The 22,372-nt window shown below is 43.6% G+C and overlaps 1 protein-coding gene across 2 annotated transcripts in view; it reads left to right on the top strand.

The window, feature by feature from the left end:
• Window positions 1–22,372, top strand: part of cyp27a2 (cytochrome P450 family 27 subfamily A member 2) — a 69,669-nt gene that overhangs the window by 715 nt on the left and 46,582 nt on the right. The window lies entirely within an intron of this gene.

Below are 22,372 nucleotides of genomic sequence, written 5' to 3'. Positions count from 1 at the left end.
ACAGTCACGAAAGGGGCTAGTACAAAGGCTACTAGTTAGTTTGTTAGTTATATTTCTATTTCTATGTCACGCCAAAATTTTTGCCCATGGTCCATGGAATTACAAGACGCCACTCTTTTACAAAATGGTGATTTTTAACCCGAGTTATATGATTATTGGCAAAGCGTCTTGCTTCGCCTGTTGAAGCCGCACACCACTGATGGGGGGGGGGGGGACCTTCAACAGTTTCCTCTTGCCTCATGGTCTTACTGGAAAACCATATTTATTTTTTATTTTTATTAAATTTCTTTATTAACCTTCTTTATTTACCCAGGGTAGGTTCGCTGAGCGGATGCTCTTTTTCAGGAACGCCTTGCTTCAAATTCACACAGTTCCATTCACACCTGGGAGCTGCCCAGTACAACCACAGTCTGCAACCGTTGGCCACTGAGCAACTCCACTGGAGCAGTTGGGAGTTAAGTGCCTTGCTCAAGGACACTTCAGCGGTTGGTGTTAAGGGGATAGGTGAGAGTTATTAATTCACTTCCCCAGCCCAGATTTTTTCCTGCCGGTCCGGGGGATCGAACCAGCGACCTTCCGGTCACAAACCCGCTTCTCTAACCATTAGGCCACCGCTGCCCCTACATCTCTGTAATATTCTCATGAAGAGAAGGCTAAGATGGACCATGGAGTGGTCCGATGTTATCCCGTCGAGCTGAGCAGGCGCATTACAGTCTATTAATAGAGCTGTCTTAACTGTCCTGTGAAGATGAAACTCTCCTGTCACTGCTGTGAGAGAGATTCTCTCATAAACCTTGAGTTTAGGACAATGCCCCGATACTCCACCTGCTGGCTGGGAAGAGGAGTGTTCTTCCAGTTCACAGCAAAGCCCAGACTGGACAGGTGTTCCACTACCTGGGCGGTATAATTTTTTCACACCGTCATACTATGATGACCTAATACCCCGGTATACGGTATATGACGGTATGACTTTCATTTTCATCAGGGGGGGGGGGGGGGGGGGGGGGGGGCGCAGCTAACAATATACTCGTTATTATCACCATACATAACGCTTGCTTATATTGAAACACGTTGAGATTAGGGCCGTTCTTTCAACCTAAAAGTGCACTTTCTTCTTTCGAGGTAAACAAATCATAGAAGGTAGCCAATGCCGCCTGCCGGCACCATCCAGGTATCGACGTGAGCTAACGGTAGCTAGTTAGCCCGGCCGGCAGCCCGGCACCATCGTATCAACGTGAGCCAGTTGCATTAGGATTAAAAAATGTCAACACTCACTCACCCCGTTTTATATTACATTCCCAAAGAAGTGCCTCCGTCTCTCGTAGTCTCGTTGTGCTGGATGAAGTCACTGGCGAGTCGGTTTTGCTTAAATCCGAACAGACTCCAGTCCTTTAATTGTCCAAATGCGACAGTGTGTGCAAGTTTAGCTCTTGTTTGACAAAACGTTAGCCATCTGTGGTCAGGGAGCTCATCGTGGGCTGGAGTGACGGTGGTTAACTTCGACGCTTCATCGTTCAATGGTAACATATTATTATTATTGCTTAAGCTTTAGCAGCTGCTCAGAGATAGAGGAAATGCATACAGGTTAGTGTATGCTCAGCTCAGCTCTGTGCGGGGAAATACGGACCGCCTCCCCTGCCCTCTGCTGGCCGTGCTGTGTGTGTGTGTGTGTGCACGCACTTCAACCAACTCGAAAGTTAACTCCGTTTCACTAATGGAAACCGAAACCCAATGCCGTCCCTGTATAAACTCCGTTTCAGTGGAAATAGAAACTTAAAACCAACTGTGATTTTGACGGTATTGAAAATCGGTGTGACGGCCAAAATGGATTTAATGTGCAGTGGATTTATGTGACCAGGGGGTGGCGCTTCTTTTATTTAAGCGTCAGGTACACCTGTATGGGGAGGAGTTTTGAGCCGGAAAGGGCAATGGTTTTTGACCGCACGCACGACGCAGGTCTCAGGTCGAAATGTTTGTATCTAATTAGTTATTGTGTTCATTATTATTTTATCAGTTTATGAAGACATTTTGTTTGACGGTGAGGGAAAATAAACACCATTTTCCCAGTAAAGCTGCCTGCACGTATCATTGGGACAAAGGACTGTTTTGGTATGAGACCAGGAGTAGAACGGCGCGTCAGCCAGTCTATCTACGGGATCAAAACTGCTCAGTAGCTCCGTATAGACGTGAGCTCCTTTAATAGTCGGTATTTCTAAATACCCCGGTATACCGTAATACCGTCATACCGCCCAAGCCTACTACCTACCTTGTCTGGGCACTTGGTGAAAGTGTGTGGGGCCAGAGAATAGCTGAAAAGCATCCTCTGGTATTCATACACAATTTCCTGAAAGGAAAAACCAAATGTATGTAAAAATATGCATCCCTCAGGTCTATGGATGTGAACCAGTCTCCCTCCCTGACTGTGTACAGCAGGTGTTTGACGGTTAACACTCTGAACGATTTCACTGCAATCAGCCAGTTGAGTGAAGACAGGTCCAGTATGGGTACCGAGAAATAACTGGAGTAGACGCCCTTCATCACATCCTCTGGTGGGACAGTGATGAGGACCTGTTTTGCCAACAGAGATACAGTAGAATCTCGTTGTCAAGGACTGACGCCACTGTGATATATATCAGAATATCACAGTACTATGTTGTGTTTACAATAATTCAAAAGTCACGTGCGAACACAGACACAACAACACAGTCTAGTCGGGATGAGGAGGGGTCACCGTCATACATTATCAGGAAATTAATCAATCATGCAAAAAAGAGAGATTTGAGTGACTCACACTCACCCGTCTTATTTCATAATACAATGTTTCCGAATGGACGTTTGGATTAAACAAAGTGTATGCAGTGATGCTGAACTTTTCCAGCGGAACACAAGTTACAAGGTCCCCTATCTTATAAATGGCCTTTTCCAGTGGTTTGCATTGATTTCTAGCAATGTGGGGTTGTACCAACACTGACTAGATGTGAAATCTCTACCCAGTCCCGTTTCTTCAGTATAGCTGAGGCAGGAACCTCCCCCACTAAACTAAGCCATTCTGAATTTACGTCTCATGGGTACGCAACCTATGTGCAAACCAACACCAAAACCCTGTGCTCTAACTCAAAGTGCTACTAACTATCTCAAGGAACTATTAAGGTAAATGTAAACTAAGGTACTAATGGAAACCCAACGGACAAGGACTGGAAGAACCTGACAGCTCTTCCTCTCAGCACAGACCCTGCATGTGTGTTACTAGGTCTGCCTTTAAAGCTCCCAGCAGGTAACCAATCAGCACTAATTGGCTAATTGGCAGCCCTCACCTGCATGCACAGTGACACAGAAGTGATCAGCTCCTGGTACATAACACCTCCCCCACCAAACTGGTTGCCCCAGAGGCAACCACCACACAACAACCCATAAACAAAAACAAAAAAAAACCCACTGTGACCCATTAGGTATCAGGGCCACTACCACAACAGCGATAGTGGGTCGGCCCCTGTCGAACACGACCACCGATACCGATCTGTCAAAATTAGACTGCAAACCAAAATCAACCTGAGAACTGCGCTCAACAGAACAGAACACAGCACAACAAAAACCATAGATCACTGATACCACCACCGCACCCATATCCATCCCACCTGGCACTGGCAGTTCAGGATACTGCAAACCGTGAACATCCAGAGTAGGATGTACCGCCTCAGGTACAGCCCCAGTGTACCGGGAACATGGCAGTACGACAGTCACAATAACGTCTGGAACACCATCTAAAATGGCGTCACCCAAAATAACATTGTCCTGATCAAAATCAAAATGGCTGCCACTCAACAGACCAGGTCACGAAGGCGGCTCCTGCTCCACAGGACACAGGTAACTAGGTTGACCATCACACCTAGTGCATGGCAGAGAATCAGTGTGGACATGTGGATCAATGTCAGAATCATCAACTGACATACTGGGACCATCCCTGCCCACAAGTGAAACATTAGGGACAATAGAGCTACTGTGGGAAGGCTGGCAGCCTAAGTCAGGCTTAGTAGCCTCTCCAACTAGAACGGTGTCACATGAAACAACAGCACCTCTCATAGCATCCTTCTCACACTCATCCTCCAATTCGTTCGTGGCCTCAGCCACCGTACAGGCTGGGAAGACCTTGAGACACTGCGCTGCCATATCATCTCCCGTCACATGCTTCTCCGGCACGCATGTCAACTCTGGTTTCACCACCGGGCCTAACACAAAGCCACAATCAAGAGAATCATTATGCAGAGGTACATCCACAGTGTGCTTTCCAAAATTCTCAACAGGTACACATTTGAATTCAACAAAGAATGTGTCACTAAGTGTAATGTCCCAAGTCGAAGTATCAACAACATCATTTTTGTCCTTTGACATTTCTCGTGCCACAGCACACACAGGAAACACTCCTGGATGTTTCTGTGCCAGCTCATTAGAGACCTCAGAAACCACAGGAATGGGAGTTACAACCGGAGTAGCCAACACTTTGTCACCAGCCAAATCATTCCCTAGAATGAAGGACACCCCCTTTATGGGAATGTGAGAACATACCCCCACAACAACATTGCCTGATACTAAGGGAGAATTGAGCGTGACCTCATGCAAAGGTGCATCCACAAATCCACCCCCAAAGCCCCGAACAACGACACCGGAATGCAAAGAAGAGTTTTCTGAAAACGGCAAAACCCCCTCCAGAATGAGGGACTGAAAAGCACCGGTATCTCTCCAAATTGTTATAGCCTGTTTGGACTCTAGTGCATTAGTCAGGGAAACAAATCCATTCATCATAAACCTTGAGGAACCCTCAAGCTCTTTGTCCACACGTTTGATACTTCCCCCATCCCCATCTAACGTTGGCATAGGCGTTCTGCATATGGTTTCTACCAGAGCCACGGTTCTGAAATTTTTCTGCTCAAGCACCGGGCACCCAGCAACGATATGACCAGGTTCTTTACAGTAGAAACAGATAATCCCTTCTGGGAATGCACCAGCAGAACCACCCCGCCTAGGAGGTGAAGTTAACTGACCAGCAGACACAGGTTTTGGGAAACGGCCCCCCTGAACAGGACGCCTATCCCCGGACTCAACACGGTAGTTCTCCAAAAACACGGACTTGTGTGTCAACACAAACTCATCAGCGAAGACAGCGGCGTCGCCTATCTTCGATACCTTACGCTCATTTAGATGTGTGGAAACGGTATCAGGAACACATCTTTTAAATTCCTCTAGGAGAATCAACTGCCTAAGCTGCTCTCTTGACACTGCCTTTTGAGAAGTGCACCACCTGTCAAACAGGTTCTCCTTCTCCCTTCCAAATTCAACATAAGACTGCCCCTCCGACCTGCGATAACCTCTAAAACGCTGACGATAGGCCTCGGGGACCAACTCATAAGCCCTCAAAATGGAAGCTTTAACCAGCTCATAATCAGCGCTTTGTTCAAGGGACAGAGCAGTGTAGGCTTCTTGTGCCCTACCAACTAAAACACATTGCAGCAGCAGTGTCCAGGCAGTATCAGGCCACTTCAATGTGGTTGCCACCCGTTCAAAAAGGGGAAAATATCTTTCCACGTCTTTCTCAAAAAATGGTGGCACCATCCTAATATTCCTGCCTACATCAAACCCGGAACGTGACTCTGGATGCAGAGCACCCGCCTGCAAGGCAGCATGCTTATATTCAAGCTCCTTCTGTGCACGCTCGTGCTCCAGCAACATTTGTTTCTCCTTAAACTCACGCTCCTCACGCTCACGCTCATGCTCACGCTCCTCTTTCCTCTCTCTCTCCTTAAGCTCACGCTCCTCTCTCCTCTCCTCACGCTCTCGCTCTAGCTGCCTTTCCTTAAACTCCAACTCCCTTATCCTCCAGTCACCCTCTACACCAGGTAATAGCGGAGATGCGCCAGACGAAGGAGGCTCCTCCACCCTCTCCTCAAGCACCTGCTCCCTAACGAGTAACACCCTTAACGCACTCAAGGCAGACGGCTTCAAACGTTTTTCCCCTGCAGAAAGCTCTACCCTGTAGTGTACAGCAAGTTCTAGCAGTTGTTCCTTGGAAAACTTCTCTAACAAGTCATGAGACGGGCGATCAACAAAGTCCCTGATGGAAGCCATTGTCACTGAACCAGCCACCCCAAGCTACACACCCTACCTCACAGTCACAAAGAACCACTAACGAACCACGAAGACCCCCCCAACGAACCACTGAAGAACCACGAAGAACCACTGAAGAACCATGAATAATGCTAAATGCCAATAATAACAACCAGAAGGGAACGCGGTGGAAATGTGAGCTCTACGGAGCGCACCTTTCTAGGTTGCAATTTTTTTTTTTTAAAACACACCCACCCTAAATAGACGTGTCATACACGCAGGGTGTTAGGTGCTACCAGGTATGCTCACCAAACACTCAAACAAACAAAATAAATCCAACAAACAATTCCAAACAGGTGCGCCTTCTAACCTGATATGACTACATATGCTTCTACGTCTAAACTGCAGTCAAAACCGGCCCACCACATGTCTACCCTAAGAAACACTAAATCAAGCCCTACCACACTACCTGTGTTTTCTGGCCGCCCTAATCTACCTACCCTTAAACTAATGCCCTGTAGACCTAACTTTCTTCAACCACACCTGCTACCAGTCAAAGATCATATACCAATCATTTCATTGACCGCCCCAGGAGTACGTGGTGCACAGGACGCTAACCAACAACCAGAAAATAATGTCCCTATCTACATGTGGTGCCCACTAAACTATATATTTTAACAGCATAAGTAGTCACATCAAATTACAAACAAATACGGCCTACTCACCTGTTTGACGAAATGGCTCGAACCCCCACGTTACACCATATGTAACGAACACCATCCAAACCATAACACCATGACACCCCGTGTAACACAAAAAAAAACCACCAAACAAAGTTCTAGGGGTAAAAGATCCCGGACGAGCGCCCAACTGTTACGACCCTGGCTCATGGGTACGCAACCTATGTGCAAACCAACACCAAAACCCTGTGCTCTAACTCAAAGTGCTACTATCTCAAGGAACTATTAAGGTAAATGTAAACTAAGGTACTAATGGAAACCCAACGGACAAGGACTGGAAGAACCTGACAGCTCTTCCTCTCAGCACAGACCCTGCATGTGTGTTACTAGGTCTGCCTTTAAAGCTCCCAGCAGGTAACCAATCAGCACTAATTGGCTAATGGGCAGCCCTCACCTGCATGCACAGTGACACAGAAGTGATCAGCTCCTGGTACATAACAATCTGTGAAGTGTTAGAATACTGATCTGCCACCGCCCACCCACAATCAACTGATACGTTGAAATTATTATCAAAACAGAGCCAGTGGAAATAATGCGGAAGCGGTTTCAACAGCAGACAGCAGAGACCTTCAGCTGTTCAGCACTTCCTCAAAAGTGCTCGACAGCATAGCTCCAGAGTGCTTATAAATCCCAGTTTTCCCCACACACTGTTTCTATGTGCGGGGGGGGGGGGGGCTCTCTCTCTCTCAACCCAGTCACACACAGAGAAGACAGCAGCTTCACTAGTTAGAATGGGTGGGAGGGATTGGGACTCGGGGGGGCGGGGAGCTCTCGCTCTTGCTCTCTCTCTCTCTTATCTGCTAGTGCAGGTGGGTGACTGCCCTTTGGTAGCACTGCCATGCTTTAAAAGATAGGAGTGAGTCACCTTGTTTGTAGAGCTATAACGATATTCTATATTATAGCTATGGATACAATACTATGGCCCATTTGACATCGAGTATCTATTGTTCAAAATGTGATTTTTTTTTTTTTCATCCATACATTCCCGTTTTATACCGTGGTGAATATGAGTATGGTTTTAGATTGGTCTGGGGTCATTCCCGAAATGCTGAGGAATAGCCTTATGCGTGTATTTTCCGTTGCCGTTTCTTGCCTGGACCCGCTATTATTCTCAAAACAAATCTATAGGTATTATGTTTCATCATGAATGCATGAAAGTGGGGGGGGGGTAATTTTTGGATGCTTTGATCGTCACCAACGGCATACGTTGTGGAGTAACGTCACACACACACACGTTCGGATCGATATGAAGACATAGTTGGATCAACGCAAGATTGATATCATATAGCCCTTACCTTGACTAGGATGTACCCCAAAAAGCATATTCCAATTATCTGATCGCGATTCCAAGTGTTGATGTCCATCGTGTCGCCAACATAATCCACCACACATCATGCATCGGGAGCATTTGATCCTTCTCACTCTGATCGTTATAACCGCTCAGCTTGCCTGGAAAAAAAAGCCCACCCGGAGACATTTGATCGACGCACAGGCCAAGATACAAGGTTTCAAAGGGTGCTCGATACTGCCACCTGGGAGGATCTGGCCGGTACTGCACCCTCAGCATCGCAGTATGCCTTCTACCGGCAACATACGGGTCCCTGACATTGAATAGGATATTAAAATCGAAAAAAAGGAAAAACGATCAAATAACGTATATACGTGGTTAGCGTTCAACCGTTGTCCGCCAAACACGTATATAAACCAGGGTTTCCGTTGTCCGGTAATTACCGTTTTTTTACCGGGAAAATCTGTTGAAGTCCGACATATTTAAATCTCTCCGGTCATAAATGTCCTGTGAAAATAATTCCCTCTAAGCACAACGGTCTTCATTAGATAAACCAATAGATACAAACATTGTGTATGACAAAATAAATATGGGCTGTTTTAAATTGTGTGAATAGTTGTTGTGAGTACTCGCACTATGTTTCAATATAATCCGTTTTACCATTCATTCATTATAAACACAGACGTAAGATGTCCACCGCGCTCAGAACGTCAAATTCTATCAACACTTTTTTTAAGCTCCGGTCAAAATGCGTGGTGACATGTTGACCAATTTCGGAGGGGGATCCCAATGATATATCAATAAAAACGTACTGTCAGTTCATGTCCAAGGGATTATGTTCACGTGCACAGCAAGTTTCACCGCAGTTCCTGGCATTTCTAACCAGTGGAGACATTCGTTTTTCTTATATGAATTATTCAACCTACGTTAATAAAACATACCTGGTGATCAACTACAGTTTGCTGTGAACATTATATGTGTAGTGTTCTGATGCAACGATTATTGGTGAAGCCAGAGCCATCTAAAAGATTATTATATGGCTCTGGGTGAAGCGATGTCGAGATTAATTTGGGGTGTGACGCTGCTGCAGCGCGACCTGTGGTTTGCTGATCAGAATGGTGGGCGGGAGCTTGATGCTGGATTAGCGTATCGCTGCGTTGGGAGGCGGAGATAGTCATTGGATTCGGCAAATCACGCAACGTTTAGATTTCAGTGAACCCCACACGATAATGTTGCCATCTCTCTCTCTCTCTCTCTCTCTCAGTAGTGCCAAATTTCTCAGTTCTTCGCTTGATATAATTAATACAAATGTCCACTATAACGGAATTCGTTAGCTCATAAAAATGTGATTATAACAGACTGCTGTTTAATGTCGGGCCGACTGCCCACAGCCTATTTGATTTCAAGTCAGCAGCAGCACGTGAGTCTATCGACGGGACTTATTTTATTTGGAATATAATGTATACGCAAAAGTTATAAATCTACATGCCTTGAGGATGTCATTTTTTATATAGCCTGCCTATCAATTGTTTTTAAGCTCAATAAACTCTGACCGGAATTTCTCCCATTTGTCCGGGAGATTGAAATCTTGCAGGACACTGAGACTGGCACCAATATTTTCTAACGGAAACCCTGATATAAACGTGGTTGGCGTCCATTGAGTTAACGTTACACAGGTATGTTATGCACGTTAATTAAGCTATGCACGTTTAGCTGGCTAACATTAACACTTTGAGTGCCAGCCACGAGAAATCTCGTTATTTCATGCCATGCGTTGAGTGCCAGCCATGAGAAATCTCGTTTTTAATCGTTATTTTTTTATTAGCGATTTCCTTCATTTTTCATCAATCTAGCCTCACGTTACCACTGGGATTCTCTCTGAGCTCGAACAGGGAAAATACCGCCCCCTATCATCTCTCCGGATGGTATTGCACCCATTGGATTGGACTGAATGAAATGGATGGGGGAAAAAAACTACGGAATCCACATTTTACTTATCAGGCATGTAACCGGAGACGATCGGATTCATTGCCGACCCTCATAACAGCGTGGAATATGTGTTTCCAGTACCCAGCGTTGGATCAATAAACGCAATTGATATTTGGAATGGCGATCAGGAATTGGAATAATCTTTTTGGAGAACATCTGATCTGAGGTAAGGAATCTATTTTACCAGTCTTGGGATAATCAGAGTTTTTTTCACCTATATCTCAGCGTGTCCCATATGTGTGTGTGTGCTGATCAGGAAATGGATAATCGATTTTTCAGCCCGCTTCTCTAGCGTGCATAAGTACTAGAGCTGGGCTGTTAACGGCGTTAACGTGCTGCGTTAACGCGATACTCGTATTGCGCGATAATATAATTAACGCATTAATCTAAATTTCTTTTTTTTTTTTTTTTTAATTTCTTTTATTTTTTTACATTTATTTACCCAGGGTAGGTTCTCTGAGCACAGATGCTCTTTTTCAGGAACGCCCTGCTTCACATTCACACAGTTCCATTCACACCTGGGAGCTGCCCAGTACAACCACAGTTGACACCATTGGCACTGAGCAACTCCACTGGAGCAGTTGATTTGCATTGGCAGGGTTTGGCCCTGTCTGGCACCCAACGGGAAAAATATTATAGGCACTATAAGTAGACACCGCTACATAAAACAAGCTGGTCTGCCTGAGTGACTGGTGGAATAAGGAGAAATAGAGATTGGACTGATTGAGTCAAGCCATGTCACATAGTTCAAGTTTGAAATGCTTCTTTCTGTTTTGCTCCTGAGAGTGTGCTAGATACTGTACTGTACTGGTAATATTATTTATTTGTGTTAACTTCTGAATAAAACAACTTATTAAACACAAGTACATCTTATTGAACATTATTTTGATATTTCATTACCAATTATCATAGCAAAACAGCTTTTTCAAACAGTCTGTAATGCATTTTGGAAACGGGAGATGGGCTCATGGTGTAATGGGCCACCTGGCCTGAGAAACATAAGGAGGAAAGAAAAAGTAAGGACTTACTTCTGGTCATTATTTGGTTAGAACACACATCTTTTGAATGCCTTCGGCAGGTTTTTTTGTTTGTTTTTTGAGCCATTTTAATCTAGATTAAATCCAGGATTGCAGATAGATTAATCTAGATTAAAAAAAAATATCTATGCCCACCTCTAATAAGTACACATATACTATCGATAATCTAGCGTTTATTTGAAAACGATTCATAAATAGGCCGAAAAATGACAACGTGTTTTGTGTATTCCACTAAAGGGCGGTTCCTGCAGAATCTCTTTTTTTTCTGGAAGTTTAAAAAAAACGAGCGTTTTTCAAAATGGTATAAAACGGAAATGTACCGATTAAAAAAACAATCCGTTTTGACAATGTTGACTGCAAACAAGTCATTGATAAGCGACGGGCGTATTAGACACATAGCCATAATTTAAGATATAGTTTATTAATGCGTTCGCAAATGTGCTCGCCCTCTCATTGAATCGAGCGCTGGCACTCAAGCGCTAATTCTAGCGCCCCCTGCTGGCACTCAAAGTGTTAAGATAGCAGGAGCCGTCGGCCAACAAAGATGTTGTTTCAACAAATCTATTCACAAAAGGGATTATCATCCAAACGTTATTGAAGCCTCCTGTAACCAGTAAGTACGTAGGTACTACTACTAGGGCTGGGCGATTCTTGCTAAAATGTGAATCACGATTTTTCTCTCTAAGAATTGAGATCACGATTCTCTCTCACAATTCTTATTTTTTCAATAAAATCATTTATTGCACACTTTGGACGCCATACCCGATGATAGTCGGGTTAACTCACCGACACTTGGGCGCCAAACCCGAGTATAGTCGGGTTTTAATCGTTATTTCTTTTATTCGATATTTCCATTCATTACAGGCACACGGACATCTGGGTTAACATGGGGGATCATCCTGGGATCACCAAAGTGCAATACCGGCCGCATTTATTTACATTGAGGTTCTGGGGTCACGTGGAGTGTGTTATACGAAACACCCCCCCCCCCCCTCCACCCCACCTACCAATCTCCTATCAACCTCCTCCAATGTACAGTTTCTTCGTCAAATGTATATACTCTCTTTTTTAGACTCTTCTTGTATCACAAACAGTACTGTATTTGTAAATCTGGTATGTCATAAATGTATAGATGTAGCAGTACTGTCTATCTGTATGTCATATATGTTATGTTATGATGCATTGAAAATGGGGGACCCTGATGTAAACAAGATGAAAGTCTTTCTCTGGTCTTCCATTCTGCAATCTGTTAATAAAACTTTCAATCAATCAAATAACAACCGGTAACTTCACTGTGCTTCTTAAACAATGATTGGTGTAAATCGTGTCGGTGCCCGCGGCTTTACATATTTGGGGTAACATCATACAACATAGATCAAAATGTACAATGATAAGTTCGTTTTTGTCGATGTCGGCATGTCTTTTTTCCTTCTCCGGCTTCTCCTGCTGTATACGTTTACAGACTTATATTATTCAATGAGACTGCCAGCCAGCTTTTGTGCAACGGACACCGACACAAAGAGCACTCAGCCTCAGAACCCCCCCGCGATTTATATTTTGTTTTACAATGGGTCATGACAAAGCAATTACATAATACAACATTGTGTAAACAACTAACATATTCCAGGTGACTGTATCTTTTTTGAATGAGTCGTTATGACGAAATCAATACATCCATTCATAAAGATTATTGTCCGCCATCTTGGTTTCATTCGGAAAAGAATGAACGGCGGATTCATTCTGTTAAGCCGTCATTTGAGGCTTTATAAAAGCAGCACAATGAACACAAATCTGTCAGTGCCGAGTCCGACCTCATCTTAAATAACAAACAGCAAGAGAGGCAGAGTTGATTTAGCAAAACAGCAAGAGAGGCAGAGTTGATTTAGCAAAAAAATAAATAAAAAATATATATATGAGTTTTATTTTTTATTTTTTTTAATGATCGAATTTTATTTTCATATTTGAATCCCATGCCCATCGAACGAAGCTTCGAAGTATTTAAGACAGCCCTATTAAACATGCTGGCAGAGTACATGCATCCATGTTGTCGTGAACATTTTAATTAAAGAAAGAAATAGTCGCAGTGGGAAAAAATTTAATAAAACATAAAATAAAATAAATTCCTTACCTACCCATGGCCTTAACTGACAACCAACAGGAACCAAACAATTTTTTTATGCCTCAGCTGGGCACATAGAGATCTTTGCTTTTTAGACAAATTATATACAACGTAACTCGACGTACCATATTTAGTTTTTATCATCGTGGGAATAAGCAGTTCAGTCCATATGCCGTCAGCTCAGTGCCCTTTGTCCAGGTCAAACACAGATTCAGATTAGATTAGATACAATTTATTGTTATTACACAACAAGCACATAGTACAACGAAATTAAGTTGGCATCTAACCAGAGTGCAAAGTGGCAGTATAGTGCATACAGCAGGGGTCAGCAACCTTTTTGACATGAAGTGCCAGTTTGAAATATAGTTGTAACTAGTGTGCCTGTGCCATATCAACAATATTCCATGCATCGTAATTTCTTTTTCTCATAATCAGGTATTTCTTTTTTTTTATCCACTTTTTCTCCCATTTTCTATATTTTCTCCCATCCCAATTTCGTATCATCCAATTCAACCCTCCCCTGTCACGGACGCTGTTTCTTGCCTCCCACAAGCCGGCTGCAATGTGGACTAAGTCATACATAGCACAAGTCCCCTCCGGTACTTGAGGTAACAGCAGTCGCATCTTTTCACCTGCGCAGCTCGATCTCTCAGTGGCGAGGAGTAACGCGTGGGAGGCTCACGCTGCCCCCGACACTTCCTGATTCTACTGCGCAGGCGCACCAACCGACCTGTAGGAGTCGCTGTCCACAACGCCCGATCCCCACCCATCAGTTTCCCACCCCCTAATACGGCCAATGTGTATTAGTACGGACGACCAGCTAAACTGAAAGCAAATGTGGAGCGCTGGGCTCGAACTGACGAGCCCAGCGTCTCCAGCATTTCGTGGCGAGCGCCTTGCCCATAATCAGGTATTTTTAATGATAATTTTTACATTATTACATCATTATTGTTATTGTTATTATTAACAATATTATTATGATGGTTGTATAAACCCTAAATCTGAGTTGGGGCGGGGGTGCAATGCAGACAAACAGTTTTGCTTTACTGAGCTCCGTTATCTGGGGGCTGTAGTTGGTCACTTTAAGCTGCATGGGGATATATTTTATCCTTGATTTGATTGTCTCTTTGTTTGGCAAGCCGCTCGACACTTCAAGCTGACATGGGGATATATTTTATCCTTGATTTGATTGTCTCTTTGTTTGGCAAGCCTTCAAACAAAACATCTGAGCTACAGAGAAAAGCCTCCTTGATATACTCGCCATCAGTGAATGCCTTTCCACATTTCGCAATGCAATGAGCAATGCGATAGCTTGCTTCAGTTGCATGGTTTTTAGCAGTCTTGAACACTTTGAGGGTGCTGGCTTGCTTTCCATACCTGGCCACGGCACGTTTAATCGATTCTGCCTTAACTTTTTTGATGCTTCGTCTCAAAATGGCGTTTCACACCTGACGTTCTGCAAACTACATTTTTTTTTATTTATTATATTTTAGCATTTTTACAGCTTTTTCATGGTCACGCAGGACCGACAGAGGAGAGGGCGAACGGGAGGAGAGGTGGGGAGGACATGCGACAAATAACGTCGGGTGCTGGGATCGAACCCGGGTCGGCCGCGTAGGTGCGCGTGGCACTATGGTACGCGCCACAAGGGCGCCCCACAAACTACATTTTCTAAACATAAAGTACACACAGCACGGTCCTTCTGACACACAAACCCGTAGTCGTCTGTCCACGAGGGCTGGAATGCCCGAATTTCCTTTGCTTGAACTTTCTTAGCGGGGGTTGCCATCATAAAAGACGGCACATACAGAATGCAACCACAGCACTGTGTGATTACCTGGGAACTGCGTGTGGGCGCGGTAGGCCAGCTGACTGCTGACAGCTGAGCACCATGGGAACAGCTGTATAGCTGCCATAGGGGTGTGCAAAACAGTCGACTTACAAAAAAGAACCTGTGGGAGGATTTCAACAAGATAAATGCAGTGCAAAATATTTCACTATAATATTTCAAAGCGAAGTAGAAAAAAAAAGTATACTTTATTTTTTTTATGCTGCCCCCTGTGCCAATGAAAATGCCCCCGCGTGCCTATGCGGGCACGTGTGCTTGGGTTGCCTACCCCTGGCATACAGTGTAACGTGAATATGTGGAGTATATGATGAACTTGGCTGTTACATTATTTTCGAATTTCTAATTTGATTTCAAATTTGCATAAAAACACAAGATTCGAACTTGAAGGGAGAAATTCGAATATATATATATTTTTTTATTTGTAAATCTTTTACACAATAATTTTTTAATAATATTATTATTTAAAAAAAACGGTCAGGTCATATAGGTGAAACTGTGCTGAAAATAATGACCGTTTCGTCCTCTTCATCATTCGTACTATCGTTTGTGGCCATCTTCTGTAGCTTGTCACTCTGACTGTCTATTCTTCTGATAGCAGGCGTTTAATCAAAGATCCCCGCTTTCTAGTCTTGCACAAGGACCAATCAGCATGGGTATGGGCAGGTTCATTTTCCATTGATGGGGATTTGATTGGCTGTTTTTAAATAAAGTGCGGCCGCAGGATTAATAACGTTAACGTTAGTTCGGCCAGAGAAACAAATATTCTAATTAAAATGGTTGGACCTGTGAGATTTGTACTTTGTACTTTGTAGGTCTGCATTTTAAATGTCAGGAGTACAAGTACAAATCCCCAAAACAGTACTTAAGTATTGTAACCAAGTACAATTACTCAAGTACTTTACACCCCTGCAGTGGTACAAGTGGCACAACCATACTAGCCAGTGGTTTAACTAATAGACTATAGATTGAGGTAGGTAGTAGTTATGAGTAACATCAATTGACAGAATAAAAAACAATGCATAAATTGCAGACATAAGAATAGGCATAAAATAAGTACAATAGTTGCTCGAAGGCAATTCAAACCCCCCGGAAAAGCCAGTCCCCCAACACCCCACACATCAATCCCTACCATATCCCCATCCAAGACACCCCCCCCCCCCCGATAAAGCACGTCATGACCGAAGGAAAACACAAACAGCCCGCACGCCACTCACACCGCCATGCACAGCGACGGGAATGCCACCCCTGCGGGCCGCTCCATCTACCCCGGCCCCGGTGCCCCCGCCACCACGAGGAAACCGGCGAATCCCACGCCCCCAAACTCCACAGAGGAATGATAGGCCACGCACCCCAGGACCCGCAGCCACGCCAAAGGAGCCACGACTCCACACACTCAAGCAGACCGACACAACAGCGGCCAAATGAGAAGACACAGTTGTAGGCAGTAGATAATAATAATAATAATAATAATAATAATAATAATAATAATAATAATAATAATAATAATAATAATAATAATAATAATAATAACTTTATTTGTATAGCACTTTTCATACAGAGGTTGCAGTTCAAAGTGCTTCACAACAGGATCTAGCATCCTAATAGGCTCTCTATTCAGTAATACAAATAATAAAGTAGTTTAAGATGATTAAGTTTAAAAATAGTCTAAAAATTATAAAATAGAACGGACATACAACAACAGTAAAAAATGTAAATAGCAAGGTTACAGTAAAAAGTGTGATTTTTTTTTAAAAAAATGATTCAGTTTAAAAATAGTCATCAGTAAGAAGTAAAAAGTGTGATAACCGACACATGAATTTGATAGGCAGTGTAAAATAAGATAAAATTAGCATAGAAAAGTAGGCAGGGTAAGAATAGTGCAGGTAAGTCATTGAAATGCCTGAGCAAAGAGATAGGTTTTAAGCTGTCTTTTGAAGATGTCTAGCGAGTTGGCTTCCCTGATGTTTTGGGGTAGTTTGTTCCACAGTTTTGGGGCATAGTTGATAAAGGCTGCATTACCGATCCTCTTTTGACTGTTTCTGGGAGCCTCTAGTAGTCCAGCAGCTGATGATCGCAGTGTTCTTGCTGGCGTGTAATTTATTAGAGTGTTGGTGATGTAGCTAGGTCCCTGTCCATTTAGAGCTTTGTATGTAAGGAGAAGGGCCTTAAAGTCAATTCTAAATGTTATAGGAAGCCAGTGTAAAGCAGCTAAGACTGGACTAATGTGCTCTCTCCTTTTGGTTCTAGTTAGCAGTCGGGCTGCAGAGTTTTGGATTAGCTGAAGCCTCTCTGTGGTTTTCTTAGGGAGACCTGTGAAAAGTTCATTACAGTAGTCTAACCGGCTAGATATGAATGCATGAATTAGCTTCTCAGCATCGTTCTGATTAATAAATGGTCGTACTTTTGCTATATTTCTGAGATGGAAGAACGATGTTTTCGTTACTTTGCTAATATGAGAATTGAAGTTCAGTTCTGAATCTATGATAACCTCGAGACTAGTCACCTCGAGATTTGATCCAAGGGGTTAGTCCTCCTAGGTTCTTTATTAACGTTTCTTTTTTAGTTTTGGGGCTGATAATTAGAATTTCAGTTTTGTTCTCATTTAGTTTCAGGAAGTTCTTACTCATCCATTTATTTATTGCCAGTAAGCAGTCTGTAATGGAGCTAATCGCTGTATCATTTGGTTCAGCAGATATGTACAGTTGTGTATCATCCGCATAGCTATGGAAATCTACATTATGTTCTCTCATGATATCACCCAGCGGTAACATGTAAAGGGAGAAGAGTAAAGGACCTAAGCAACTCCCTTGTGCAACTCCATAGTTGTTGTCGTATATATCAGACATGTGCTCTCCTAGTCTAACATAGAATTTCCTCCCTCTGATGTATGTTTTGAACCAGCTTAGCACATGTTCTGAGAAACCGACAAGGTTTTCAAGACGATCGATTAGAATATCGTGAACGATTGTATCAAATGCTGCACTGAGATCTAGTAGGATAAGGATGGAGATCTTATTCTCGTCAGAGTTTAGCCTGAGGTCACTGATTATTTTGGTGAGGGCAGTTTCAGTGCTATGATATTTTCTGAATCCCGAAATTCTTCTAAGATGTTGTTTTCTTCAAGCAAGGAATTTATTTGAACTGAAACTATCTTTTCAAGTACTTTGCTATGGTAGGTTGGATATTGGACGATAATTTTCCATTTCATTACTATCCAAGTTAGGTTTTTTTAGTAATGGCTTTACAACTGCTGTTTTAAAGGCATCTGGGAAAATACCAGTTCTAAGGGAAGTGTTTATGATATCTAGCACAGGGCTTGAAACACTATTAAACACCCGTTTGAAGAAAGCTGTAGGTATAGGGTCAATGTCTGAGGTGGAGGAGTTACATTCTGAGACAGTTTTGCAGAGTACATCTAATGTGATGCATGTGAAACTTCTCATGGTTACATTGCACGGTTTGCTGCAATCAGCTTTATTTCCATCGTGAGTAATGCTGGCCCTGATCAAGGTTATTTTGTTGTTAAAGAATAGTGCAAGTTCTTCACACTTAACCGTTGATGACTGAGGAGGTGTAGGGGCAGTGTTGAGTAGTAGATTAATAGTGGAAAAAAGGATTCTGGAGTTTCCAGCATTTTCTGTAATGATTTTAGAGAAGTAGTCTTTCCTTGCTAAGCGGATGATTTTATTATAAGCAGTTAAAGCATCTTTGTATATATCACAGCATATGGTGGTTTTAGTTTTTCTCCATTTTCGCTCTGCTGCATGGCATTTCCTTTTTTCTTTGTTGACAGCATTATAGTTCAGCCAGGGCGAGGCTCTGTTTTTTTTCTTTTTCATTTTTAGTGGGGTGACAGAATCTAATACAGATGACAGTGCATCATTGAGATTTTCTACCATTTCATTTAGAGAGCTGTCATGATTGTGTGGTTCAAACACAAACTCCAACGCATCATCAAGACAGCCTCCAAAATAATTGGCTGTCCCCTCCCCAGTTTCCGTCGCCCTGGAGATGTCTGTTTCTCTCCCCTACACGGGGCAGTTCCGTCGCCCTGGAGCTGTGCGTTGCTCTATTCTAAACACGGAGCAGTCCGTTGCTCTGGGGCGGTCCGTTGCTCTATTACTCACACGACCAAACCACTGTCGTCTTTCGTCTCGTTAAAACTCAAAATAACAAGGAAAACCTCTGTATTCCTCGTCTTTCATGAATATCCTCGCCTTCAGTGGCCGACATAGTCCTTTGTGTGTAGCTGATAAGACGGCTCGCTATTCCTCCCACGGAGAGATCTTGCTACTCGTCCTTTCGACGGAGCACTGTGGTCATAAATCTGAATAGATAAGAAAATTCACAGTTCTGGAATAGATAGGAAGGTTAAATAGACACCACATTCTAACATTCCACACACACCCCCGTGACAGCCAATCAGGACCCATACCCTAAGTGACAGCACTAAGTATAATAATAATAATAATAATAATAATATAATAATGCAGGACCTGTTGCAGAGGTCTTTATTCGACATGCAACGACACTCAATGTTTTAGTGGTACACACAGCGGTTAGTTTAGCACACACACAGGAACACACGCATGCATTGTCTCTTTAGGATCGCAGATGCGATTTGTCTCTGCGATTAACCCATCCCGTCGTCCTTCCCCCCCAAGGGCAGCCGGGAGCAGACAGGCGTCAACGTGAGCCGCGCCAGGGGACCAATCCAAGTGCTCCTGTCCGTCTTCGTCAAGGACGCCACAGCGTTAGCGATCTGTTGTTGTGCATGTTTTTCCATTGGGTTTATCTTATCGGGGGGGGAAACCCTTGCAAGCACGGGGAGAACATGCAAACTCCACACAGAAAGGCCTGGGAGATACCCCACCTGAGTACCTGGCATCATGGAAACCTGGTCCCCAAGCGGGAATCGAACCCTGGACCTTCTTGCTGTGAGGCGACAGTGTTAACCACTACACCACCGTGCCGCTGACAGGGGTGACAGTAGCCAAGTGACAGATGACAGAATGGTGGGTGGTTCCAGACAGCAGTCAGCAACCAGAACGTAACACACACAGAAGAGATTGCCTCTTCTCTCCAACCATACCATCCGGTCGAGGAAGGGGTGGTGGGGTGCAAGTGCAACTCCCCTAGCTGCGGGGGGATTCGTTTAGAGAACATGGCAATGATACTGCTCTGCAGTGGGCTGTTGTCAATGAAGGAAGCCAAGGTACTAGAAGAGTGTTCCATTTCCATACCAGTACTAGTCAGAGGAGAGGCGAAGTCTTCCTCCAGTCCACAGCAATATCCGATCCAGTAGAATCACCTGCCTCAGAGGAAAAGGAGACATCCATCCCCGGGTCGTCTTTGTTAAGGAGTGGGGCAGAGTTTCCACTGTCGTGCCCGGCGGGACAGGGAAGCCTCACCCTGAAGCCCAGAGGCCGGCGGGACAGGGAAGCCTCCTCACCCTGAAGCCCAGAGGCCGGCGGGACAGGGAAGCATGTGTTATATTTGGTCCAGTTCCAATACAGTTTTAAATCAACCTACAACATCACACATTACTTCTGGGTTAAGCTTTGTTGAAAGCTTGCCAGGCTACTGGTTGCACTGTTTTTTTGCACCTGTGACTGCAGGCTTTGTGTGTGTGAGAGACGGAGGGAGATACGGAGAGAAAGACGATGATTCGCTTTGGGGGGAACACTTGTTTGGCGTGATCTGTTGTTGTGAATGTATAGACATTTAACACTATGGTCGCCTTACCACGTCATTCCCCGCCATGCTCATTCTGCCAAAGACGCCGTACCACGTCTTTGATATCAATATTTCAAAAATCTGTGATCTAAATCATATTTCTCCCCCGGAGACTTGAGATCTACTGTTGATCCCCTCTCAACTCTCCAACGGTTCAAGAGCGCCATCTGGTGGCCGATCGGCGGATCGCCCCGACCGGAAACAGGAAATGGAAGCTGGTGCTCATTCCAATTCGGTCCGATCACTCGCTAATAGTCCCAGGACTCGAGGGCGACACAATGGATAGTGATCCGTTACCAATAACTCGATGAACAACATGATTTGGACGTATATACTATTATACAACCTGGAAATGGATCGCATATTTCTACATCCCATAATAGGAATATTTGTGCTCCACGCTCATCGCCCAACGGCCCGAGGAAGCTACGGTAAGATTCAGCGTTATTTTTTTTTATTTTTTTATTTTTATTTTTTTCTCCGTTTATCGCTTTTCTGGTCAAGCATGACCGACAGAAACAGGTTGAAATGGGATGTAGAGCAGGGGAAGACATTCTGAGAAATGACGGCGGGTCTGGGAATCGAACTCGTGTCCCCCAGATCCGTGACGAGCACGGTTTTCCCCGACGCAGAAATAGCGCCGAGATATGCTGTGAGCTACGGGAGCTCCCCCTCAGCGTTATTTTTTAACGTGTTCGATATAAACTGCTCTGATGATCATATCACCCACACTAGATGAATCATCTAACGTTGGCCACGGAATTATAAACGACCCCCCCCCCCCATCCGGTCAACATCAGATGATAAGTAGTAACTTCTAGAAGCACGTCCATTTGAAATTTATTTATTTATCTCGCGCCGATTGCTATCAAACTGTATACAATCATCAATATAATGCATTTAGGGCTATAAATCACGTTCTGGAGAAAGCTGCAGAAAACGATAAAAACATACTTATACTTTAGACCGTATTTTAGTATGAATATGTGAATGAAAAAGTATAACGTTGCTACACCCTGAACAATAGATACTTGATGTTGAATGGGCCATAGTAATGTCAATTTAGCAATACAATTTAAAAAGTTATAGCCCTGCAAAGAAGGGGAACTTCTCCATAGACAAATAGAGCTGGCGTGGGATGGTTTATTCTGAATATAAGCCTGGCGACCAAAGTGTTAAAAGTCTAGACCCTGAAAATAAGACAACGCCTCTTTTTCAGATTCTTATATTCAAGTCAAAGTCAGCTTTATTGTCGCTTCTCATAATGCGCAAGACATACAGAGAAATTAAATTACGTTTCCCCCTTCCCACGGTGTATATAAAAAAAAATCTAATATAAACATCAAGTAACATATAGGACACTATAAACATAAGTAACATATGGGACACGATGTACACTATACAGGACTATATATACAGTATAAATGGTAGCTAAAAAATGAATGTATGATTGAAATATATATAGGAGGTAAAAGAGAACTTAGTGCAAATCTTCATTTTTTTGCAGCAGCAGTG

This window comes from Notolepis coatsorum (assembly GCF_963971535.1).
Source record: "Notolepis coatsorum genome assembly, chromosome: 1".
In the NCBI taxonomy this organism is placed as follows: domain Eukaryota; kingdom Metazoa; phylum Chordata; class Actinopteri; order Aulopiformes; family Paralepididae; genus Notolepis; species Notolepis coatsorum.
This window is presented reverse-complemented; position numbering and strand designations above follow the sequence as displayed.